Source organism: Pteropus medius, unplaced genomic scaffold, assembly GCF_902729225.1.
Source record: "Pteropus medius unplaced genomic scaffold, Ma_sr-lr_union100, whole genome shotgun sequence".
Taxonomy (NCBI): Eukaryota; Metazoa; Chordata; class Mammalia; order Chiroptera; family Pteropodidae; genus Pteropus; species Pteropus medius.
The window spans coordinates 17,376,930-17,404,800 of record NW_024354502.1 but is presented as its reverse complement, the minus strand read 5'-3'; the positions used below and the strand labels follow the sequence as shown (position 1 = coordinate 17,404,800).

Below are 27,871 nucleotides of genomic sequence, written 5' to 3'. Positions count from 1 at the left end.
TCTTATAGATTGCTTTTTTGCATATTAAAAAAACTTTAAATATTAATATTTAAACCTTTATGCCTGCCTACCTACCTACCTTCCTACCTACCTACCTACCCACCTACCTATCTTCCTACCTACCTACCTACCAAATTATATCAGTCAGTTACAGTTAGGGCAACTCATACAGATTATTTCACTCTGGAGAACAAGATTAATGTATCATTATGTAAAAACGGGATAAATGTATTGCATAGAGTTTGAGCTAAATAAACAGCTTGGGAACATAATTTACTTACCTAAGGAAATAGAGTAGGTATTCGTTGGGTTTTTGTTTTGAGTCACGTTACTATCTAAACAAACATGTAAATATTCAAACTTTATGGTTAATAATCTTTTACCTCTAAACTTTGGCCTTTCTCAAGGTGTTTTCTTGGACTATCAAAATTCTTCTTCTCAGAAGCTTTTCCTAATTCATCTGAAGGAACTCCTTTCTATACTACAAGGACATATATGGATGCATGGTGTGTGCGTGTACTTCTCTCTCACTCATAAATCCACTCTGGGCTCTGTTCAGATGCCGCCTTAGTAGAGAGGCCTTCCCTGACCATTCCATATAGGATAGGGCCTCCTTCCTTTGTCACTGGTGGTCACTTTATTCTATTTTTCTTTAAAGAGTTTATCATCATCTGAATTATTATACTCAGGTAAAGACTTTTTGTCAGATTGTTTTAAACAATCAATGCCCTGGAACCTGAACAGTCCCTGACATCAGAAATTATCTAGGATTAATTTTCTTTCCTCCTTTTTGGAGTGTACGTTCCGTTGGAGCTGGCACTCTGTCGATTTTGTTATGTGCTACCTCTCCAGAGCTGAGTACTGTGCTAACAGTAACCAATCAGCACTAGCTGGTGGGTAAGTAAATATGTAACTAGACAGAAGCAGAAACACATTTTAATGGGTTAATGAATTTGTGTTCCTCATTTACTTCTTACCCATCTTTATATTAAAGTCTTGCATTAAAACTCTCATGTCAGCTATCTTTATATTACTCATTAGGGGTTTATTTTAAAATTTTTAAAAGGACTGTAATTTTTATTAAGTGCTAAATTCTGAAACATTGTTTTCAGTTTCTAGTTTGAATTTCATTGGGACTTTTACTACAGTATTTCAAAGCATCAATTAACTGTGACTTAATTATACAGGTATCATGAAGAGTTGGGTTGTGGCAGTAGTCTAAACGAGTTTAACTACCCACTTCTAGGACTATTATTGTCCAGATGCGGTGGTACTTTCAGCAAAGAAATCCAAAACAGAAATCCAAAACAGTGGCGAGCTCTCATCTCAGGCTGCTTCAAGATGCAGCCAACCACTTATGAATGCTTACTTTTTTACAGGATGAAATGTGATTAAGATATGTTAAATGGAAATCCATACAAAACCAGTGAAATTGTTAAAATATTCAAATATGCCATATTGTAACAAGAAAACACTGTAATGCACCAAAATCAGCAGTAGAGCAGCTGTGTTTTAAAGGACAGTACTTTGAATGTCACTTGACAATTTGCTTTCAATTAGAAGTAATTTACAGGAAGATGCCCACAAGCTAATCTTTACAGGATAATTAAGTTCCATTTTCTTTACTTTTAATTAAAAAGCAGAAAAGATTTAGCTGATCCATAAAAAATGTTCTGTTTAAACATTCATCAGACTTCACACTCTTTTTTTGTTATTTGTTGTAGCAGATGTTATCAAAAGTGCAGTCTGCTCTGTTTTAAACCCTGAGTATTTGGAAAGTGAAACATGAGTTGCAATCGGCATGTACTGGTGAGGTATGATCATTTAACATCTGCATGTTCAAGAGAGTAAAACAGATACTAACTGTTCTATTCTTTAATTGTATTCCGTCTGATGCACTTAACCACATACATTAAAATGAGAAGCAGTGCAATTTTTGAATTTGGAACATTATACATAGTAGAATGTATGTATAATTCTTTACTTCAAATGTTTTAAAGTGTCTATATATTCAGATGTCATGTTATTTTATTGTAACTTTAATAATATAAAAATGGACACTATTTTCACATAGGAATTTACTCATTGAAAAGATGGGAGATTTAAAGTGATATTTTAAAGTCATTTAAACTTTATTCTCTGTATTAACACAGCTTTCAGCATCACTGCTATTTTTACTTGGCAAAATAAAGATGTTGCCAAGAACATTGGAGCTTTGGTTTTATAAATCACTATTGGCTAGTGCTATTTTTTTGTGAGCTGATGAAAGCTGAACAGATAGAAATTTGTCATGCTTACTCTCGTATTATACTATGCTAAGGAATTTAGTACTGAAAATTCTCCAAGAATTCTTTGGTCCAGTATTATGGTATTGGTCTTTTCTTCTTCTTTCTGACTATTAATCAATCTCTTCATGTTGGTAATGGTTTTATTTCTTTTAGAATATAGATCCATAACTTTAAAAAAAGTTTGGCCACTATAGAACAATATACATAATTTTTTTTTATAGTAATAATTCCATTTACTATGTCTTTTGTCAAACAGCCTTGATTTTCAATTTTCTGATTAGTGGGTACCTAAAGTTTAAAGATATTATTAAAGTTACCTGTTCTTACTTACTTTTATTTTTTAATTTTATTTTCTTCTGTTTAAATGAAAACTAGAAGTGACAGGAGAGATTGCTCTCAAGCCCATTCATTTATGTGCTTTTGCCATTTAGATTTGTGTATGTAGGGAATGTGCCTAAAGGCACTTTGACCAATACAGTTTAGGAGACTGCAAAATAAAATAAAGGAATGCAATTTATTTCAGCATATATTATAAATTTCAGGTAAGAGCTTAATTATAATAATCACAATGCATTCATTTAAATGGAGTATGTGTTGGAACATGTAAATATCGTCAGGTTCTGTAATGAACTGGCAAAAAAGTGTGCTTCTCTTATTGAAAGGATGACACTGGGGGAAGATAAAGCATGCCTCGTCTCCCTTTCTCTCCTCTCTCTTTGGTAATCACCACCTGGTTTGATTACATCTTTTTGAACTATGAAAGTTCGACCATAAACTCCGTACATGGAAGTTTTTATGAAAGGGAATCATAACAAACCGTGGTTGAACTTTCTGCTTTTAGGAGATTTTTACTTTTTCTTGTCATCCTGTAATTCAGACGTTCTTTAGTAAAGGATAAAGCAATTTTGTCATTGTTCAGGGGAGTGCGATGATTTCCCTCAGGTACTTGGTTTTTAAGTTTAGGACTACTTTAGAAGGGACAGATTCTTATATAGCTGTGGAGATTGGAGGAGTCACCAGCTGACTTTTGGTGTATTTACCTTGTCCATTGCACCTAACACATTGCCTTGTACATGATTGATCCTCATTAAATATTTATTAAATGACTGGTAGACAATAAAATTTAGACACAGCTACATGTGATTCATTACAGACATTTAGTGAATTCCTTCTCATTCCTTACTTTTCTTTTTTTTTTCAAGACAAAAATATCTGTGATCTAAGAAGCTATAAGCAAGTGTGCTGCTCTTCATCTCGTTCAGGCCCGTACTTCTTGTAAAGCTAGGTGCTGTGTATATTGACCTCATAAACTCTACAAATAGACTGATACATAAAATATCTAGATTTTTTATATATATACACAGAAATAACTTTCTATTCAGAGAGATAACAAAGACGGGATTTTTTTCTTTTCTATATTTAGCTTTTTTGTTTTTTTCTTTGAAGTTGTGGTTTACCTCTCTCTGCCCCCCACATTTGATTCCTGTAATATTTTTAGCATATACATATTTCTTTATCCAATATGTTTATACCTCTTGCATGTATTTTCTAGAAATGAGTCTTGAATTTGCTTTTTTCTTCCAGCTTCATCCTGCTTGTATTCTCTCCGCCCTCAAGTCTTCCAAAAATAATTGACAACGTATCCTCATTGCTTAAAATCTGCTAAGGCTCTCTATTACCTACTTCGAGTTCGGATTCTTCTGCCTTGGTTTTAGGAATTTATATAATTTGCATTACCTTTCTTTTCTCAAACTCTTTCTCCTAGTCTACTGGCCTCTGCTTCAGCGGCCAGTACTTCTCTTCCCAAACCCGCTCCCCAAACACACACGCTCGCTTCAAGGCCTCGTTTCTCGCCTTTGTTCATATAATGCCCTGCTTTCCCCCTTTGTCATCTAAATCTTCCACATTGGGAAGGTGTAGTGAAAGTCCCGTATCCTCCAAGAAGCTTTCCAGTATTCTTTAATCCGCAGTAATTACTCCTTTTTATATTTCTTTTGCAGAAAAAGTCAGTGTCAGACATTTTGACACTTATTTTCTAGATTTTTTCTACATGTGTATTAGCTTTGTCTCATTATGAAGAATGTTAAGTATTTTAAGGCCAGAAAAAGAGTTCTTATGCCTTTTTTGCTTTTTTTTGGTAAACCTTAAATCTCATAACATTGTGGTAAGCAGGTGGTAGGCATTTTATTTCATGTCTTGTCTGACTTTTAAAAACAGACTGTACATTAGAAATTCATAACTAGCTACAAAAAATTATTCAGGGAAATATTGAGTAATATTTTTTCATATATTTAGAAAAAATTTTTTTTAGATTTGGAAATTTTATATTTTATGTTTGTTTCTAGAAAGTTTCTGCCACTTGGAAAAAAAATAATTTTTTTTTACGAAATAATTACAAGTAGCCTGAAGATAGAGGTAATTCATCAGTTTTTAAGAAGTATCACTTTAGATCTCAATAACTCCTTTTAGAGCTAATACGTTAGTGAAAGGAAGGATGTGTAAGTCATCTACCTCCTTAGCCATACGGTGCCGCCCTGCCATTGCCTGTTTCCAAGTTCATTGGAGTCTTTACATATTTGTAATTACCCTTCTATAAATAGTTTGCAACTTGACCATAGCATTTTGCCACTCTATTAGAATGAGGCACAAGGTCCAAGTTAAAAGCAAAATCCTTAATGAATTTAACAAAATTAAGCAAAAAGCTTTAGGTTATAGGAGCAGAGTTAATGGATTCAGCTGTTCTTTACTTTGACTTCAACCAACAAATTTTACATTCGTTTTCCAGATGTAAACCTCATTCAATTAAAATGGACTAAAATTAATTTTATGAAGCTGTTATATCACCCTCAGAGATAATTGGAGATAACCTAGTGTGTCACAAAACTTAAGCTAGAAAATCAGCGTTTGTGGAGTTGGTTTTAGTATCTACAGTGCAAAAGGATTTCAGGATTCCCTTTTAATGCATATTTCTCAACTTTTGCTAGGGTTCTTTCCTGTGACTTAGCCGTGTCCAGAGATGGATTGTGATGGGGTCCTAGAATGCTGATGTGACCGGTCCCAGAACCAGAGACAATGTACAGCAATGCTACTCCAAGTTTTACTGGTACACGGACCAAAGCCATCAGCATCACCTAGAAACTGGTTAGCAAAACCAGTTCATGGGCTTCACCCCAGACCCACTGACACAGAATCTCTGTGTGTACAGTAACAACCTCTTCAGGTGTACTGGACACAAGATGAGGTTTAAGAGCGACTGGTCTGTGGAACCCCAGAGGTCAGCTCTTATCATCATCAGCCAAACCCGTCCTCCGTATGCCAATTGAACAAGCTATATCTAATGATTTCTGATCTCTCATCCATCATCATAAAATGCAGATAGACAATTTAAATCAAGATTTTCCCCCTAATATTGGTCATTTGACAGTTTTCATCTGTATTCTGAACACATTCATCTGAACTGATTAAAATGTAAACAAAAGAGCTAGATTACTAGGCTGGGCAATGGAAATTCCATAGCCTTTCTAAGAACAAATGTGTGCTTTATTCAGCTCTGTGTCCTTCCAATCTAGCAGAGAATGAAAGCAACTTATGCTGGCCCTCTTTTGGCACTTAGGTTTGTTTCATTTTGGCACATGGCTGTGTTCTTTCATCATCCAGGAAATTATCTGCAGAATGAGTCAAATTTCAGATTACTTGGACAATTTGATCAGGCTGATGTTTTCCTAAAGGACAGAGGTTGTTAATCTTCATACTAAGACATTGTTTTTATGTATTTAGATACTAAATAATAAGTGACACAGAGTTCTATATTAGTTATAATACAAGATTTTAAAGATAATTTGAACATTTCTTGAAATCCTAAAGTTTTCAGTTTGCTACATATATCATGCTAGTCATATATTGAGCTCTCTAGCAACATCACATAAATGATATCATTAATTAGCGTCATTTAAAAATATGGATTACATCAACTTTAGTAGTTATGTAAATTATTTTTGAAAAATAAATTTTCAGAACAATGCTTTATAGAAATTGCAGGTTTGACTGTAATAGATTCTATGTATATGAATCTGCATAATATTTTTGGAGTGTATAAAGATAATTGTAGAGTATGTAAAGATATTTTTTAGCTTCGTCAATTTAGTATAGCTTACTTAGTTCTGAGACTCAGTTATAACGTTCAAGGCGTCTAGAAGTAAAGTAATATTGAATAGGAACTGATAAGCATTTATTTAGGTAGGAGTCAAATTTGCCCTACCAAATTTTTTCCTCTGTCATCTAAAGCTGTATAAGACTGTGAAGTGACAATAATTATACCGGATCTGGGCTAACTGACCTTTACATTGTGCTACTAAGTCTGTATTTTACATCTAACTGATTGTATTGAATTTGTGTTATGTCTGATACCTACTGAAAAGTTATAATGCCCTAAAGGGTTATTATCATTAGCGATACCAAGACCCTGTGATGACAGCAGGCTCTTCATTTAGAAGGACTCACATTTTAGCCTACTCTGTTTATTGCTGCATTCTGTTTATTATTTTCATTTAATTGCATTGACTATTTTTATGCCTCTTTATTTCAGAATGCTAGGTTCTTGGAGGGTGAAGAAAGCATACCGTGTAAATAGAAAACAGTTCCTTTCCTCAAAAGGGTCTTCCCCGTGAGAGCACTAGTGTGGGGGGAAGACTGAGTGTGCCCAAATTAGGAAGTAGCTGTCTCAGTTATGCCATTTGTAATATTGGCATCTTTGTGCTGTTCAGTTTAAATGTGATACACTTTGTTGACTGACTCTCAGAATTTTGGTGCAGTTCCCTGGATTGGAAGTCAGGAGGCTGATCCCCAGATCTGGGGTCACAAATAGTTTGTTTTGCTTTGTATACTTCTGGCATAACTGTTGTATTTATTATCTCACAGTATTTCCAAAGATAGCCAGCTCTGTTTAGAGCTTTGGAGGGCACTAAGACACCTTTTGTGGGAGAAAGAACTCTTGGCCAGTATTTTTCCCTTGTTTGTTTACTTTGTTAAAGGATTTATGAAAGTGCTCGAGGATGAATGCGTATCTCCAATCACATTTATATGGGTCCAGAACTTTGACAATCAGGTTTCTTGGATACTGCATATTTACTGAAATATTTTTTAGGAAGATATCTTTCAGAGTTTTAAGTCCTTAATGAACTTTTAAATTATTGTCTCCCTTTCATCTATGATGCTAGTGATGTCTTATGGATTTCTTTTTTTTTTTTTGTCTGTGTATTTGTATTCAACTTGCCAGATACATAGGAAACATTTAAATTTGTTCATTGCAGGTGGCCACACGACCAAATGTACATTTTAAAAGGTCATTCGTTATGGTGACTATAAGGCGGAAGCATTGCCAAATTATTTGATATTAAAACATTTGTATAACATGTCCTTTTTGAACTTTTCTTTTCTTTTTTTTAATAAAGAAAACTAACATTTATTGGATGCCCATTATGTCCCAGGTATTGTGCTACATGCTTTAATTTAGATTATCTTATGTCCTCACAATGACACTTCCAGTTAGGCTCAGAGGAGTAGAGAACATGTCTGAGATTCAAACCCAGCTCTAACTCCCAAGGCCACAGTGTTTCTGCCACGGCACGCTGCCTCTTGCCACGAGGCCATCTGCTAACGTTTTGTGGAAGGTGAAGGAATAAATGACATTTAGTTCCTGTTTCTGAGATATTTACAAAGCAGTGGAACAGACAGATAGCTGAAGTGGAAACAGAACATAGGGAATGCTAAGCCGTGTGGCCCATGTGCTCCGAGAGTGGACGGAGGAGGAAGATCCTTTGTCTAAAATCCTCTAATTTTCTCAAAATTAATTTAAATAATTGATGTATCATCATTGCTCAGTGTGTTGTTTACAGCCCATCTTCTCCACCTGCATATTCTTGAAAATTGATTAAAAAAATTTATTTTTCAGAAATAAAAAGAAGGCTATGTTAAGGGGAAAAGACAGGCATAATCAGTACCAGTTCCTACATAGTGGTTTTAGCTTCCATCCAGAATTCTGATACTAAATGGAGGTTTTTATTTGTATATGTACTATTTACTCACATGTTGGGGACACTTAAAATGCAATTCTTTCCTGCTGTAGATGAGCCACATTTTATTAAGACAATCTTTAAGGTATTAGTAGTATGAGAACATTATTTCCCATATTTAAAACTCATTTGGAGTTTTCTAACTCAAAGGTTAAATTGATAGTTGCTAGATAAAGACATCTATAAAATAATCATTTAATGTATTTATGAAAAATAGCTTTTCATTTTGGTGTAACATATACTTACAAATTTTTATAATGTTATGACATATTGTCCAGATTGGTTGATTGGGGGAGGGGAGAACTAATGTAATTCAGACAAGCAGTAATTACTAGGTCAAGAAATAGGGCAATTAAACAATGATTCATGGCTAGTAGGAGTGAGACATTTACATTCTGAAAATTAATTATGAGACTTTTTATTTAAATTATAATCAGGAAGAAAAGTCTAGGGAAAAGAATGAGGTTCAGGGAAATTTTATTTGTTCTCATCTTGAGTACAAATTAGTAAAGATCTTAGATTCAACTAATGTGTCAGAGTCTGTTAAAGAGATTGGAAAACCCTATTTCACTGTGTCAAAACTGCCTGAAATTTTAACCTCCAAGCTTGTATATAATCAAATGTAGAGCTTGTGTCTGTCTTGATAAATCTTATCATCTAATTATCTATCTATCTATCGATCTATCGATCTATCGATCTATCGATCTATCATCAATCTATCTTTCTATATCTATCATCTATCTATCAATTTCTATCTATGATGCAAAAATGCAAAAGATGTGGATATTTAATTTTACAGGGTTGTCCTCCGACCTACAAACTATAAAAAATAATTTTTTTTTTTTAATGTTCACTTAGCAGCTCTCTCCATCTGGCAGTGTACTTGTTGTATAGTGCATCCTGAGAAGCTAGCTGTAACTAAAGGTCCTGTGTCTCGCTCACACCCTCAGTCTTTGGCCTTCTTGGGCACTGATCACCACTGTCGCTGCTGGACTTCCGTTTAGTCCTTCTCTTTCTGTTCGTTGGCTCCTTCCCCCTCACTTTCCCATTAAACTTTTCTGTTTTGGGCCCCAGTATCTCAACTTGCTCTCAGCTTTTAAACTTCTTTAGTACTTACTCTGATGAGCCCAGCCTAGTTCATGAGCATGAGTGTTCGTGTAAGGAGGGTCCTGGCCTGCATTTCCTGTTTATTAGGCATTAGGGCATTTGGCAAGCTTGCGATGTGAGCTTTGGCAATCTCATAACTCATAGGATGAAGGTAATATATGGTCATTTTACGTCCAGTGATAGATGAGTGGGAGATCATTGGCTTTCCAATTTGCAGATGTGCTCTTGCCACAGCTAATATTAGAAATCTCATTTGATTTTGGGATGGTGATATAAAAGGCAGAGTTTTAGATCTGAGGCTTAGAAATCCCAGACTTAAATATCTCAGAACATATTTGTTGGAACTAGATAAAACTTATTCCAGTAGATGGTGAACCTTTCGTAGAGTCGCAAGTTTAAAGAATGGAGTAAATTCCATGATTAGGTATTCGATTTCAATATGTAAAATAGGCGATTAAATATAATGCACAATCTCTGAAGTAGTTTGTAGAAGTGACTGACCAATGTAAGTAACAGAATTTGTGATGAAAAGGATTCTCTTTGCCATAAAAGCACTTTAGCTTTCGGTTTTTGTTGTTGTTGTTTGTTTGTTTATTTAGCAAAATATAGTGGGGGAAGCCCCCAAATCAAACCATATTGCTTAAAGGTGGCAAAAAATTATTTCTCTTGTAATTCAGAGTGGCCTCTGCATGAGAAGGGCTGATGTACTCGGCCACATGCCCTCCTCAGGCCTCTGGCTCTGGCATCTGTGTGCACAGCAAGTCTGGGGCATCTCAGTTTCATTTGGGAATTTGTAAATGTAGGTGCTTTTCAAGAGAATAACTTACTTTCATTCCTCCCTCCATTTAGTTTTCCATGCTGTTCAGAATCCTCAGAGTTTTCCAAAATGATTGGTGAATTAATGATAGGCAAGCAATGATTCCAGCCTCTGTTAAAGCTTAGGTATTGATTTGGTCCCATCTTTATGTATTTATCGTTTTAGTTAACTCACTCTGGCTGATAGATTAGTTGTTAAAATGCAAGTGCCTGTTCTATATCCCATACTATAATATCTCAAAATGAATAACCATGCTAGTTCCGAACACAGAATGACATATTGACTTGTGAAAAGACTGAATTGACATCAATGGCCTTTTAATTGTGTATGGAAGTTATGGCACTTTAATTCAGTCAGCAGGCATGCTCTGGAATACCGAGTTACTTCTCAGAATTTCCGTCTCTGGTCTAGGGTAGTTTTCTTATTAGGTAGTGACATCCTTAGGAGTAAAGATTTATAGATACTGATCGAGTAATCACTGGAGAGGCATCTTTTAACATAACCATTTGTTTAGTTCCTTCAAATGCAGCTAATTCATTATTAAAGAGCTATTACGAAGAAATATTAAATCTCTTCATGGAAGATAAGTTTGATAGACATATCATAAGGAGAGTATTTTTATATTACGTCTCTATAAGAAAGAAAAGTTGGATAAACACATGATAAGGAGAATTAATAAGATGAGAGGTAATTGCTATTGTTACTAGTGCTTATTATTAAAGCTATCTAAATTAATCTAACACCATATGATTTTTACCTGCTGGTCCATATACTCTTATCGCTTTGAGCCTGATCACACTACCATAGGTGTCATAGGCATTCAAAAGTTAAATTAAAATATTGATGCTTGATGCTAAGTACTCAATTTTATACTAAGCAAGTGGGAGCACAGTTTTTTTCTTTATTTTCTTTTTGATTTATTTCATTATGAAACCAAATACTTAATTAAGAATACGACAACTCTCTTCCTCCCCAGTTTATTTTCTTTCAACTTTCATTATTAAAATGACAGCATTTGCCCTATCTAGAAGAATGTTGAATGTATAGCTCTTCTTTTTCTATTTTTTTACCATTGCTCTCCATAAATTTCAAGGTGGAGGAAAAGAAGAGAAGGTTTGGTTGAAATAAGAGTACGTGGGGGTGAGGCTTGAGTTGTGCTCTGTCAAGGAAGGAAACATTTCTCGAGGAAGGAAGTGTGCTGAGGGAACTTGGGCCACAGCTTTGGGTTCTGGAAGAAGAAATTGGCAGCAGTAACTCTCATTACCCATAATTCTGAGAATGGTCTTCCTCAAGCCTCAGCTGGATGGGCCTTCTATTTTTATTCTATTAACAGAAATGGAAAACTTGGAGAATGCAAATGCTGGATGAACATATCATGTCTAATTTCAGTATGTCTAATTAAAGTATCATTAGTAGGTCAACCACAAGGATATAAATGCCTGATGTCAGATTTTCTAATGCTCTGATCAGATACAGAGATAGAGATAAAGAGAGCTGGAGACTCCAGGGCCACCTAAGTGAAGAGAGTGATCACTACAGTAGAAGGAAGCTAAATACACTGTCCGGGGCACTGTTATATTGGCACAGCCCATCAAAGTCCCTGGCATATAACAGCTGTTCCACAGAAATATGTCCCAGCATTGTCTTGGACTGGTTACTCCTATTATCTTTCTTTAGCTTAAGGCAATGTGTAGCTTTGACCTAGGAACTTTTTGAAGTGAGTGGCTGTGAGTCCCAGTGGTTCTGTTTCATTTGATTTACAAAGTACTTTTCAACATTAACTTTGTAATGAAGGAGCTTTATTCCCAGAAGATGTTTTAGCCAGGGGTATACATGTCATGATTTATGACTAAGGCAAATAATAAAATATATAAAACCACACATGATATGGCCATTAAGTTATTTCTAGATAACTTTGCTCCTAAGTCAAACTGGCTATGTTTTTCCATGTCTGTGTCTGATAAGTAGATTTATCTCAACATCAGGTTTTCACAAGATTAATAATCCCTCTTTGTTAAGAGGGTCTGTTTTAAAATTGAAGACAATTATCCTGATGTGAATTATAGGAACATGTGCTAAATAATATTATGCTTTCATATATTTAAAGCATATCTAATATTAAAAGTATACTTTTGATCACGTATCTTACTGAAATGGGAGGTGTACTCAGTAAGAAAAAAATTAGTACTCTAAAAAGATAATTTTCTTTAGCTTGAGTAATACTATGGTCTCAAAAGTTTAACCTGAATTACTAGCGTCTATAAATCCATCTTCTTAATTAAATGGGGCCTTTGGCCATTGAACACCAGTGTATGGACAGAGTTAGTTACAAGATGTCATTATGAGACTGGCCTGGCCACATAATCCATTAGAGGTAGGATTCAGTTATATTGGTAGCAGCAAAGTGATTTTTATGGTTGCAAGAATCTTTTCTTTGTTCTGTCAGCATCAATTATTTCAGTCCTAATAAAAAACTAAAACAGAGGTCAAGTTTATGATCTGTGCTTTGAATAGATAATTTGTAACATTTCTGTCCAATAAGCCAAGAGTTTTTCTTTCTGGAAAGGACCTATACTATCAAGTTGGTCTAACTACCTCAGTATAAGGCTAAGGAGAGAGTTAGAGTGATGTCATGGCTTTATAATGTTAGAAAATTTCACTGAAAGGCATGCGTAGACATTAAAATAATATGTGTTTATACTAGTATGCATATATGTAATTATGATGCTAATAGTGAGTGTTACATATTTCTTTCAGGAATTTTATCAGTGCGTATCAATTATACTTCAAATTTTGGAGAAGTAATTTAGAGTAATGTGGTTAAAATGTTTGGCAATAAGTGAAGGAAATCCAGGTACCGATTCAAAACCTTGGTCCACCTTTTAGGAGAAGCACCAGTAACTACTGAAAAACAGCTCCTTGAAACGACAGACAATGCAAAATAAATCAAGTGCAAAACTGGAATAGCGTAATGGGGGGGATAATAGAACTTGTTTCGCGATGTCGTACACATCGTGAGAGGACGACAAGAGGTAGCACGTGTAAAATGCTTATTACCTAAGTGCCTAATAAATGCCAGTTGTGGTTCTTTCCAATGAATAGACATTTTTATAAGGAGGTAAATATCAGTTCAGAATAAAGATGAATTTTCTAAAAATTCTTATGTTTCCAATTGCTATTTGATGAATTTGGAAGAGTTCAAGCAATATTTAGTTGATCATCCTTAAGAGATGTTGTAAAGAGGAAAGCATTGGATGGTAGTTTGGGCTACATGACGCTTATGTACTTTTTTAGATATTCTGTCTAATGGCAGGGACTTTATCTCAGCGATTTACGTTATACTGTAGACAATACAGCTCTGTGGAAACCTGAGAAAGGAAGGGGCTATTACAGCAGGAGTGTCTTCAGTAGACACTGGTTGGTGGAATTAATAAAACTAGTCCAATAGCAAGTCCACCACATCTGCTTTTTTGATAATAGTACTTACCGAGCACTCACTCTGTGCCAGGCATGTTAGAAAGTTTTTATATGAATTTTTTTAACATGTAGAGTAGGATCTCTGTTTTACAGATGAGGAAACTAAGGCAGAGAAAGGTAAAGTGACTTGTTCAAGGTCACATTGGTGGTAGAGTACAGATCTGGGATTTGAATCCAAGTTGTCTAACTCCACAGCTGAAGCTCTTCATGACATGTGTGACATTGTGTGTCACACAGCAGCCATTGTCCTGATACATCTTTACCGTGAGGGTGCCATCACTCTATAACAGTTAGGTCTTTAATATATTGGGTACTGTTGACATATTAGGTATGAATTTTACAAATCATGAAGCCCCAGAATTCAAGATGTTATGTAGAGCTTCCTGAAGCCCCAGAAATGTTGCACCTCCATTTAATACTGTTGTGTGTGTGCGTGCAAGAACATGTCCACACACAATGATATTGTTTAAAAATACTGAACAGGTCAAACAAGACTTATGGCAAGAAGGAGATGGGAAATTCAGTAGTAGTCTCTCTGTCATGTAAATCCCAAAAGCTGAATTTTTCAGGGATTGGTACATTCTGATAATAGACATCTAGGTCGCTAAATAAAGTAGACCTACAACTTGACTTTCCCAGGTTGTAATGCGCCTCTTTAGTAATAATGGAGGATGGCGATATTTATACTGTCCATATCCATGAACAGAAAGGGATTTTCGGAAGAGTCTGTAAACCTTAGAAGAAGGAAACCAGGTAAGTTGGGTTAGAGATCATCTAAGGGCATAGATTCTTTAGAGTGATCAAAAGGTCATGAAGGAAAACAGCCCAAGACCCCTGCAATGGTTATACAAATTCAAATTGAGGTAATTTGTAAATTAACAGGAATGTTAAATTATTGGGTTATTGCTGGAGTTAGGAAATTAAAATATAGATTATTTGTATATGCTGTGAGAGAAAGAAGGGGATATGGTCTTATATAAGAATGGAATAATAGTGAATTAGATGGTTAACTGGAGGAAAAAGTGCTACTAAGGACATTGTTAGGATATTTGGCAAAATTTGAATATGGACTGTATATTTATAATTACATAGTTGTGTCTATCAATATTAATCATCCCTAAGTGAGATTAGTGAAATATTCTGTGGCTGCATAAGAGAATGTCCTTTTTCTTAAAAGATACATACTGAATACTCATGATAAAGGACCTTAATGCTTGCAACTACTTTTAAATGGTTCAGCAAAATGGTAACAGTGATATTATTACCAAGAAAGAGACATAATGCAAATGTGACAAAATATTAGCATTTGTTATTCTAGGTGAAGGATGTATGCTTTGTTTATTACATTACTATTGTAACTTTTGAAGGTTGAAAATATACCAAATAAAAGGTAGAAAAATAGATGCACCCAACAAATAAAAGTAATGGTACTACCAGTAGTAATAATAATGATAATAACAATAATTGCGTACTGAGCTTTCTAGATAAATAGAAGTCTGACATGCAAAATATCCAAAGGTCAGAATAACTATGATGGAGACACCAGAATAGGATGTTTACCATCGTGTTACAAGATTAATTTAAATATGCCCACATTAGTGTATGCCTAATAGTGACAGAAAACTCTTCTCAAAAATTTCCTTGAAGGGCAGTGAATTTTGCAAATTACCAAACATGTTCTTGAACTATGTTAGAGATAATATTGTGATGCAGAAAGAAGAGAAAGTAAATAGAAAAAGAAAGCTCTTCTAAATTTTATGCATGAGGAGTATGACATATTAGGAATTGTAATTGGAAGAAAAGAAGGTTGATGATAATGATCCAAACAAAGTAATTTAAAACATTATGTAAAAGAAAGAGACTTCAGAAAATGAAGAGGGAAACAGGGGAAAATGTTTTAGGTATGAACACTATTCAAAATCCAGGAGAACTGAAAAAAGCGGTGTAGATGATAGAGGCTCTGTTCAACCCTCTGGCGACCAAATCAAAGTTGTGATGAAAACAAGGAGCAGCAGCAAGGAAAAATCACCTAGGATCTTGATAAACGAACCATACAACTAGGGAGAAATCCAGGAAAGCACCCTGCAACGGCAGAAGGTAGGATGGAGCGAGGACCGGGGGTTGCCCAGTCCTGAGTGGCTGAGTGAGATGGAGGCTACGGCAGAGGCAGACGCCTCTTAAAGGGGCTGCGTCCATGAGTGGATTTTTGCTGTGACGGACCTGCTTGCTCAGAGCACTAGTGCTCTATTGGCTGTGTGCAGGGGGCACCAGGGACTTACAGGGAGTTATTGTCAGAGTGAGGGTCGAGGAGAGACTCACTCTGTACAGAAGTGCCAGCAGTATCCATTGACCCTGTTGAGCCCTCCCCTCTCCCAGTGCACCAGACACAGAGCCTCCATAGCTGTGACATCATCAAACTGGATAACAGAGGTCGTTCCGCCCAGAGGATACCCTGAAACCCCTCCTCCCCCAACCCAGGCCCCATCCAGGTATATCCTCAGCGAGTCAGGTACACCTTGCTGAACAGCACTTAGACTCACACTGGAGGCAGCTGGCCCCGGTATCTGGTGTGGCCTTTTAAGGCAACTATAAACACAGCATCTGTGGATTGCTTGCTGAATCTTGACAGGTGGCCTTGGAAGGGTAGAGGCTTGGGTTAAATTTGGCCTGCAGCTGAACCCCGCCTCAGGACTGTGCCACTGGACACCTACTTCGCAAATCCACGCCAATAAGACCGGGAGACTTAGGAGCTTTGCTTAGTGCATAGAAACAGACACGGAAAGGCAGCCAAAATAAGAAGACAAGCAGAAATCATGTGAGAGAACAGAACAGAGATCCAGATATAACGGAGTCAAGTAATCTAACTTTATAGCACTGGTTATAAAGATGCTCAATGAACTTTTGGGAAATGTAGAGAACTCCAACAAAGGGATAAAAATGAAGACGGAGATCATAAGAGGGAACCAGTCTGAAATGGAGAACACATTATCTGAGATGAGAAGTATATTAAATGGAATAAACAAAGGAATAAACAAAGTGAATAAAGAAGAGGATCACATGCCCTATCTAGAGAACAGGAAAGCCAATCAGGACACTCAATCAGAATGGTAAGAAAAAGAAGCCAAGACTATAAAGATAATTTAAGGAGCATATGGGATACTATTAAGGCTCCAAATATTCGTCTCATTGGCGTATGTGAAGAAGATCAAGATGTTGAACAGCTATTTGAAGAAATAATGATGTAGAACTTTCCTAACCTGGTGAAGGAAATGGACATAAAACCCCAGGAAGCTCAGAAGATTCCCAAAACCAGGGATCTAAAGAGGCCCACACCAATACACATCATAATTAAAATGCCAAAGGTTAAATACAAAGAAAAAAATTTAAAGGCAGAAAGAGAAAAACAAATAATTACATGTAAGGAAACACCCATACGACTGGCAGCTGATTTCTCAGGAGAGACTATGCAGGACAGAGGGGCTTGGCAAAAAATATTCAAAAGAATGAAGACTCAGGATGTACAACCAAGAATAATTTAACCAGCAAAGGACAGATAAAGAGCTTCCCAGACAAAATAAACTAAAGGAATTTATCACCGCCAAGCCATAATTACAGGAAATGTTGGAGGGACTTCTTCAAGAAGAAAAAAACATGTATCAAAAACAGGAATAAAGAATGGTAACAACTACATTCCTATCAACAAGTACCTTAAATGGAAAAGAATTAAGTGCTCCAACCAAAAGAAAGAGTGGCTAAAAGGATAAGAAAACAAGACCCCCACATATGAAAAGGAAGGGGATAGAAAAAGATGATGAACCTAGAAGGTATTTAAGTTAGAGAAAGATAAATACTATATGATTTCACTCATATGTGGAAGTTAATGAATAAAAAGAACAAACTAATCAAAAACAGACTCACAGATATAGTGGACAATTTGGTGATGGACAGAGGGGAGGGGAATTTGGGGGGCTGGGACAATAGGGTGAAGGGTTAAAGAAGTACAAATTAGTAGCGGCCGGATGGTCACAGGGATGGGAAGCATGGCATAGGGAATGCAGTTAGCATTAATACAATGGCTATGTGGAGGGTCGGGAGGGAGCTATTGGTGGGATCATTTTACTAAGAATATAGATGTCTAACCAATGTACTGTATATTTGAAACTAATTAAAAAGTAATAATAATAATGAAAAAATCCATAGATCATCTTCTACTTCATATACATAATTAGGCCACTGTGTGCTGTGATCAGCATAGTCAGCGGTCCCCAACCTTTTTGGCACCAGGGACAAGTGCTGCTATGAGAATCTAATACCTAATGATCTGAGGTGGAGCTGAGGCAGTGATGCTAGCGCTGGGCGGCTGCAAACATAGATGAGGCTTTGCTTGTTTGCTCTCCTGCCGCTCACCTATTGCTGTACGGTCTGGTTCCTAATAGACCATGGACCTGTACCAGTTCACAACCTAGGGCTGAGGGGCCCCTGTTTTAGATCTCATATTCTTCATCTTTAAGCCTTTGGGAAGCAGGAAGTCCATTACTACTCTTGATGGCCAGAAGATCCATTAGTGTCAAATTGTCTTGGTCTCCTTTTCTCACTCTATGATTCCTGTGGGTCTTTTTCTTACCTCCTTAAAACAAAAAGCGAAGGATCTGCAAAGGGTCAAAGCAACCCATATTCTGTTTTTACTTCCTAACTCAGCCAACCTCTCACTGAACCCTCATTCATATTTTCACAACTTCCTTTCACATCAAATATCCTAGAGGTGTTGAGCTCTTTCTGTCAGACCTTGCGTTCTAAGCCCATTTATAACCCATCTTCAATTTTATTTTCCCTTCTCTCTTTTTCTTAAATCTCAATTTAAGTACCAAGATGTTTTTCCCTTAAAATCTCAAGTCATGTCTTAAAAATATCTGATGAAGAGTAGCCCAGATGTCACAGGGCAGTGGCTTCTGCCAGCCCTATAATTATTATTATTACATACTAGATAGGCAGAGGAAGGAAAATCTCATGTGGATAAATATAGTGCTTTAAAAATATAAATAAAGAATGCTAAAAAAAATAAAAGATAGATTATTTGACAGAAAATCTGTAGAGGATTAGTGCCTGATTTACATGTTCAAGTCAGAGAATAGCAACAACTACAAAACAAGAGAAATAAAGAATGGAAACTATGTATTTTTTCTTTAAAAACCCAAGAAAATGATAAAGTAGAACATTGTCCCTTTATCAGATGGGAAAGGAAAGCTCTTAACTGATGACATACAAAAGGCAGAGACTTTTAATAAGCATTTTCTTTACCTCTGTCTTCAAGCAAAAAGGTCATCTTTGATCTAATCACTGGAATAGCCAACACCTGGGCTGGGAGGGCAGAAAGTCATGATAAAGGATGGAATGAACTAGAGATTGTGCAATAAAATAAAATAAAAGGTTGTTCAAATGCTAGGGTTGGCAAACTTTAATATATAAATGGAATTCTTTTAAGTGTAAGGAGTCAGTTCTCTTTCTCTTTTGGGGCTTTTCATTCATATGATACATGTAATTTTTTTAAATTAAGTAATAAATAGCAGATTTGTACGTGAAGAACCTAGAGGAAATCAGATGAGAATATGACATCTGCTCTCAAAAAATCCACACCCGATAGATGAGTCTTAGGTGAGACTTTCTAATGAAATGACAAAGTGATTTATTTATAAAATTATTCATAAAAGATGCACAGCTTGCTAAATAAAGTCTTCATGAGTCCAGAGACACTATCAATGGTTTTAAGCAACCTCAGGGAAATTTTATCATGTTACTTAAATATAAGTTTTAAAGTAGAATTTTTTTTTTAATGGAAGTGTAAGAGGATGTTATGAGAACAACAGTGACGGTTTGGTCACGTGGACAAGCACAGGAACACAGTAGCTTTACAGTCCAGGAGGCAGTGGCATGAAGTGGAAGACCACCCAGAATGGTAACTAGTTAACAGCTGAATCAAAGTGCAAAATAAAATCCTAAATCTGCCAATAATATTCTTTATAGAGTGGTTCGAGTTTATGGGAGTGAAGACAAGATGGTTCAGAAATTCTAACTTCATAGGTAGAATGAGGCTCTGTCCCTAGTCTGCTACCCAGGGACTTCTCTGTTAGAACCCAGGCTATCAATCGTTTGCATTTAGTTGCTGGCATGTGTAGTGTATCTTGATTTTGATTAAGTATTCTGATAAAGTGTCCCATGAATACTTTGTTAGTATTTTATGGTGAGGAATTTGGATATAATATTATTTGATGTTTGTCCAAGGGACATAAAATCATGAGATTTTTCCTAATCTATTACAGAAAAATTGATCTGTTACCTCTTAAACCTAAATCTGAATTGTAGGATTTATCATACTTCGGCAAGGGGAAGGATTTGCTGGAGAAAATTCTAAGAGGGTCCTCCACTGATGCCAAAAGCCCTGGGACTACTGACTACTTCTATAGGGTAAGTGCAGGATAGAGTAGAGGAGAGAGACAAGGGGAGAAAAGAGTCACCTGGAACTTCTACCTGCAGGAAAGATTTTCATCAGGAAAAGATAGGAAAGGGAAGGAGAATGGGAGATGCTTCTATAATTGAAACTTGTGGTCTCTTACCAGTGTGGTGACAAGCGGGGAAGAAGCCAAGGAGAGAATCATTCCTCTCCATATGACCTTTGAGTAACCAGTGATTCTACCCACTGGTAACTATGACAGAATCAGTATCCTGGAATATAACCAAGCAGATCTCTTCCTCTGGCCAGGTAGGGTAGTCCAGATGGGAGTTTGTAAAAAGGCAGATAGGCTTAAATACTTTTTACTATATCATTAATTAGTCTCTTTAATGTGCACAGAAATAAAAACTTGAAGAATATTGGCCCATAATCATAGCCCCAGATAACTTCGGAGGTCAACCATTCTTTTCTTCTCTAGACCCCACTCCATCTTGTCTGAGACTTTGCTCCTGTAGTTTATCTATTCTTTCTTCTCTAACATTTCTCTGTAAATACAAGATTATTCCTATATGAATAAAAATACGTTTTTTCATCATCGATCACAAAATTCTCCGTGATTCCATATACCACGGAATCTATGACTTGTTCTCGGCAGAAAGTCTTGAAATTGTTGTCTCTAGCTTTGTTTCTGTTGTTTCGTTTCCTATTCGCTACTCAGCTCCATCTCAGTTGAAATCTCTTTCTGCAGGATTTAACTCCCAGTTGTTAAGGTTACCCATGACTGAGACTTTCAGGTAGTGCAATATGACCTTTCCTTCTCTCCTTCACTCTTAGCATCATTCAGCAACACTGACTGCTCCCTCCTTCTCGAAGTACTTTCTTCTCGACTTCAGTAACACTATCCTGGTTTTTGTCCTTTCTCATTGGCTGCTCCTTCTCAGTTTCCTTGATTAATTTCTCCTCTGTTCGATATCTAAGATTTGAGGTCTTGAAAACTCTCTCATACTCTCTTCTCCTATAAGGCTTCGCTTTCTTTCTAGGTGATGGCCTTTTAGTTCTATAGCTTTAAATACCATCTGCATATGAAAAGCTCACAAATCTTTATTTTCAGATCTGACTTCTACCTGGAACTTCAGACTCATATTTCCAACTCTTCTTTCAAGCTTCTCATGGACATCTAATCAGCATCTTAAATTTAAGAACAGCTCTTCATCATTTGTTACCAAAATCTATTCCTACCCAATTGTTCTTTCTCAGTTGGTTTCATCAAAACACATCCAACTGATTTAAGTTAAGAAAGCTAGGACTTAGCATTTATTGTTCTTTTTTTTTTTGTATCCTCTCATATCTAATCCACAATAAGTTCTATCAACTCAATCTTTAAAACGTCCACTGAATTCATCCACTTTTCTCCTCCAGATCACAATCCTCTCTTGTCTGGATTATTGCTGCCGGACTTAGGTCTCTCTGAATTTCACTCTTACTGCCTTATAATCCATTCGGTGTGCAGGAGCCAGAGTATTCTTTTAGAACATAATTTATGTCATTTCCTTGACCTGCCTAAAAATTGTCAATTGTTTCCCATTGCGGTTGGAATAAAATATACATTCTTTGCTCTAGTTGGGAAACTCTTGCTTACCTCTCTGTTCTCATCTTCCACCACGGTGCCCCCATCTCCCTAATCCAGCTGTGCCACTGTTTCGCCAACATCCCACATTCATTCCAACGATAGGGCTTTTCTTGCCGCCTTGAGCGTTCTGCCCCTCTTCACTGTATGGTTGTCCTGTCTAGTCACTTAGGTCCCATCTGAAATGTTACCCCTTTCAAAGAGAGTTTCCCTGACTTCCCACATAAAGTAAGCACACTGTGATGATGGCCCGTTGCTGTATTTTGCTTATCTCCATAGCAATTGTGGCATCATTGTTTATAACTATAATTTTATTTGTTTATGTAGTTTCCTCATTTATTTGTTGCTTGGTTTACTTTCTCTGCTTGTTTTTACCTCTTGCTAGAGTATAAACCCATGGAGAGCAGGGACTTTGTCAGTCCTGAGAGAGTACCTGATGTATAATTGGTTGCTAGAGATATTTGTCGAATAGAAATATGAATGAATGGGTGGATGCAGATCTAGATATCTTTGACATAGATTCTTAGGGGCATTTTAGACTGTGCATGCCTCCCTTTTAACCACAGTGTGATTTTCCTTAGGTTTGAACACTGTTAAGAGTGAGTGTTTAATGTCCCTTTGTTACCCTTGGATGAGTACGCAAAAGGTGTGCTTGCCAAATTTGTGATTGTGGGAAACCAGGGAAGGATAACTGCTAGGGTGGATGCAAAAACAAAACTAGGGCTCCAAATGATTGCCACAATGCATATTATATGTTAATATAACACTTTTTTTTTTTAATATTGCTATAGTCTGGGATATTGGATAGAATACCAAGATGAAAATAAGAAAATGAAATGCAAAGAGTTTTGCATTTAGAGTTAAAAGGTGAGCTATCAAAGGCTAGGTCAATGGAAATGTAATAATAATGCATGTGAAAAAGAACTGGTGGTGAACTGAGAATTAGGGAGGTATGGGTCCCCAAGGAACGCAATAGATGTCCTCAGTCTCTATCTGTAATCGTATACTTTAATGCATAGTAGAGAGAAAGATGAGCCCCCCCCGCCCTTTATTTTCGTGAGAACTCCCGTTATATTTCCAGCATGGAGCCACCTCTGTCCAGACTGAACTCTCAGAAGATTTTTTTCTCCATCTCTAAAGATAACTTCTATTTACTGCTTTCCTTTAATATTTGTGTATGTGTCTTAATCTGTCTTCCTAGACTGTAAACTCCTCAAGAAATGACACTGTGTTTTGATTTGTTGTAATTACTCCTTGCCACATGATTTCTTAGAAATAGTTGGGGGACGCTCAGTAAATATTTGCTTTGTGAGTGAATGAATAAGTAGCAAACAAAACTAGATCATTTGAATATATACACTTTTTAATATTAATGAAAATATAAGAGCATCATCCTTATAGAAACAAAAACTATTGGGAAGGTTTTATTTAATATGTATTTCTGGGTTTGGGGAGGATGGTAGCCTCTATAATTATTAGTGAATGAAATAAAGAGGAAGGAAAGATATTTCTGAAATATGGTACTATTCTAGTTGTTTTAAAATTAATAAATTTTAAGATTTTTTATTTAAAAGCCTTAAATTTACTAAGGCTAGATGGAGCTAGGTAGGTAAGAAGGATAGAAAAATAGATATTAACATATGTGACATATTTGGTAAATAATTATATTATTTCCTTGTGATCTAGGATTACTTTATGTTTTTTAAATTGAATGCTAACAGTTAAAATTTCAAAAAACTTTTGTTCATATTAATTTTTTAATGCCTCGTAATTTCCACATTTGGCCAGTTTTATTTAATGGTGTAATTTAATTATAGTTTATTATTCCACTGTGATTTATAATTTTATATTTATCAGTGCATGTACATCAAATTATAAAATAAATCAAATTCCCACTGAGGGTATCAAAAAGAAAACACTCTTTAGTATTGGGAATGCAGTTAGAGTCACTTCACTCTTGAATTTGTGTGAGATGCTTGTGGACTTTAAAGGAGATGTTTAAAACTTTCCAGTGAACCAGCAAACCAATGGCCAAAATTTAATTAAAAATTTGCATTGATTGTAGTAAGGACAAAAATTGACCATAAACACATGGTGTAGGCTAGCATTAATTTTCTCTTTGACTACTTGATACAGTGATATAATTTTATTTTACTATATAAGATGAAGAATGAGAAAATAAAACACTGTCACAGCACAGCAAGCTCATGAGGACGGGGATTTGGTTTTTATTCATTATTGTATTCCTAGGGCCAGCAGTGCCTGCATGTACAGTAAGCAGTAATTACAAAGCGCTCCTTTACATAGAAATTCAGATATAATGTGAATGCAGAATAACTTTCATCCTCCACTTGGTCCCCATTCTTATCTCATTAGCTTTGTGACAATGAGATTGAATCTCTGGTACCCCACTTACAGATTTTGACAGGTGTTTCCATTAGTTGAGAACCATAAATTATTTGTTGAGGAAGAATCGAGTTAGTTGAAACAATTATTGAGTATTTGGTATGTTTCTAACACATAGAGTGATGTCAAAAATATTGAAGACCCAGCTTATAGCTTCCGATATAAGTAAAGTGGAGTTGAATTCCTGTTTGTAACTATATTTTAATTCTGTGGAAATGATGACCCCACAAATATTCTTCGTATATTTAGAAATGAAAAGCCGTCTCTGATATCGGGGAGCTGGCATGGCATGCACAGTCGGGAGGTGGTGGTTTCCTGTTCAGCATAACATTCTATAGACCGTTGACTTCAGGGAAGGGTCTTTGTGATCTTGATGGACTAGACAAAACAAGACCACTACATACTTGTACTTGAACTCAGGCAAAGACATGGACATTTTGTTGAAGATAAAGCATGACTAAATATTCCATTTTTACAAAAAACAATTACAGCTTTAACCTCACTCTATTCTTCTTACCTTCTAGGTGAGAATTTTTAAGATACACAATCAGAGAATGACTTCTGCTTCCTGACAACATCCATCCAATGCAGAGCAAGGACCCTTTTTTTTTTTCACTTTCTCCCAAATGACCTAACACAAGTCTAAAATCTTTAAATTATTTCTAAAACATTTGCTGAGACTCCCCACAGCTTCCTGGTTGCAGTGAGTCAGTGAACCCATATTTGTTCAACGACAGGTGTGTGACTGTAGTGAGAGCCTAAAGACTAAAGGGTGTGTTAAAAGGTAAACATTGTGTTTGCTTTTTTACATTTATGTCATATTTTTTTCCCAAAGAAAGTCTCTGAAAGGTAATAAAAGTTTGAGTTAGAGAAAAACTAAATCTTTAAATGGATGCATAATAGTCTGTACGATCAACCGGCATTACCGGCACATGGTGTATTTCCACACTGTTTTTGAAAGACTAAACTATCAACATAACATATAACTTGAAATTCCAAACACTCCATGATTGTTAGTCTTTCTGTTAAGGAGTTTGCCATAAATTCAAATATATCAATCTGAGGGACTAACAAGCCACCACTGAACAAATCACTGCAAAAAATATATTAAACATTCTAACATATTTATCTGAAATAGCTGCTCCTGATCTTCCATAAGATAAGGAATTTGCAGACTCTTGGAATTTTTATAAGATTTTATTTTAAATAAGTACAGGCTTAATGCATCTGTTACTTCTACCATTTTAAAAAGTTAACATCATCCTTTTATTTTTCTCTGGTCAGTAGAATAATTTTCCTATATTATCTTTCTATGCATATAATGCACTCTGAAGAGTACTTAAAGTTTTATTTAATTATCAGATAATCATTAGATAATGTGAAAAGGAATGAAAAATATTTGCGTTATGACTGCAAATCGCAGTTGCTCTTTTGTGTCCAATACAATGTTTTATTGTATTTTAAATATAAATTTTTAGAAAATATTAAAATGTAGAACTATTTATTAGTAAACACTTTAGTCAGTGTTATTTTCTTATTCTTATGTTGTGAAGTTTACCTTCCGGAAGAGTATTTAAAAAAATAGAAAATGTTGTTTTAACCTTTATAACACAGTGGCATATACTGTTTGCATATATGCTTACTATACTTCGAAATATGAAATGTAAAAAAAAAAGTGTAAAATGGAAGTGAAGATATTCCAGGGAAATTTTAAAGAATGGGGTAAAAATAGATATCTTCTGAATTTGGGGGGACGGCTTCAAATATTTGTGATTTTACAGTAGAAAGATGCTATTAGAGACCACATATGATTTCACCTATGAAGCACAGAGGAAAGTTGGATATAACTTATTTAGTGAAACTTAAGACCTCTGAGAAACTTAAGAAAGTTTAGTAATAAGAAGGGTACGTGGAAGAGAGTAAAAAGAAGCATTGATAGGGAATATTTCTGCCTCGTTTTTGATAATCTTTCCTGACAGTGATATGATGAGCAAAACATAAAATGTATAGAATACAATAAAAGATTTTGGGAAAATCTAACAGCTTATTTGGAAATTGTACTAGAACACATTAAATACTTAGGAATCAATAGTTATTTAAATGAATAGGTACTTGATGAAAAGGAAAATAGGTGGTTAGGAAAGAGGAATATAGGTAGGCTAGAGTGGTCAGGGAGGACATCATGACCTGAGGTTGGGCTTGGACTGAGCTTTAAAGAACAGACAGGATTCTAGGAGATGGTGAAAGTGTTAAGGGGATGCAGGTCATATGGTTATTATCATCATGATGATTGGTATCATCACCATTAACAAACACGTTAATATATGCTTTCTGCAAGGTATTATACTAGGTACTGTGGAAGAGAGAAACAGGCATAAACGTCTATCTACGCAGAATTCACAAATTCATGAGGTGCTTGCTGAGTTTACTTTAGAAACGTTTTTAATAAAATGGTAGAAACCATACGGAATTACAGGATGAAATGGGTCATCATGACTGTCAATCAGCAGAATTCTTGGTGGAATGACAAATATATCTGACCTGATATGGAATTTTTTGTTCTTATATTTTAATGTATTTATATAAAAGGGAAGAAATGTGATCTCAAATAACCCTTCACTCATGGTTTTCTCATATCTAAAATAAAGATGCTAAAGGACTGGATCTTTGAGGACCTTTCCACATAATTACATAGTTCTTTGTTCTAAGTTTATCAGTATGCAACATGTGACACAAAAGTTACCTATTATATTTCAGTCTTAGTGGTGTTGGTTGTATAAAAACTAGGTGTTACTCATATAAATTTCTGCATGCTATTTTAGCCTTATTTACAGTTAAAAAAAATAGCTTGAATGGAAAATTGGAATAGACCTTTTGGAGCTCCCGATGGATCAGCCAGCAGCAATAGGAGTTGTGCCTACTAGTCAGAATTTCGAAAAAGCTGAGAACCAGTACCAGTATATTATATGATTTTTAAAAACTGCTCTTAAGTCAGTCTGCTCTTCTCTTCAGTCTGCCCACTCCTCTGTCTTGTTTAAAAATCTGCTAAAGGGTTGATAGGAAGAAAAGAAAGCTTCAAATATGGACCTCATTACACTGGACAACTACAGAATTGCATTAACTGAAGCATGCTTAGGAAAGTTGCTAATTTTCTGTGGTAGGATATATTGGGAAAAGTTACCCAGCTTTTACTATTCCCTTTACTCACAATACTGGCGACTTCTTGACTGCCCCACCCCGCTTCTGTCAGCCTTCCACATTTTTTGCCACATATCACAAAGACAGAAAGAGTGAAGGTGCCAGTTCTTGCCTTTTGAGTTGCAAAAGCCAAGACTGCAGCATAGATGAGTTTGTGAAGACCCAAGCAAAGCTTTCTCCAAGTTTGCCACTCAAGATAAAATAAGAATTCTCCAGATGGAAGAGAAGAGACGGGCGACTAAACCACGAACTCAGTAAGAGAGCAAACCACTCCTTCCCCTTCTCTTATTCAGTCGCATAAGGTGGATCTTCAGTTAAGTCCCCCACTGGGTTAATTAGTAGGATACCAGATGCAGGATACCAGGATACCAGGTAGGATACCAGGGCCTGTGTCCCTTCTCCTAGTTAGAGCTGGGGAAGTCAGGAAGACCC

At 35.9% G+C, this 27,871-nt stretch overlaps 1 protein-coding gene across 3 annotated transcripts in view; it reads left to right on the top strand.

The window, feature by feature from the left end:
* The window catches only part of ZFPM2 (zinc finger protein, FOG family member 2), a 424,511-nt gene that overhangs the window by 33,731 nt on the left and 362,909 nt on the right, over positions 1-27,871 (top strand). The window contains exon 1 of one of the 3 annotated variants that reach the window (XM_039853947.1): positions 23,225-25,025. The exons of the other annotated variants lie outside the window; for them this stretch is intronic. The gene's annotated coding sequence lies outside the window, so the exon portion shown is untranslated. Of the gene's footprint in view, positions 1-23,224; positions 25,026-27,871 lie in introns of those variants that run through there. 3 annotated transcript variants of the gene reach the window in all.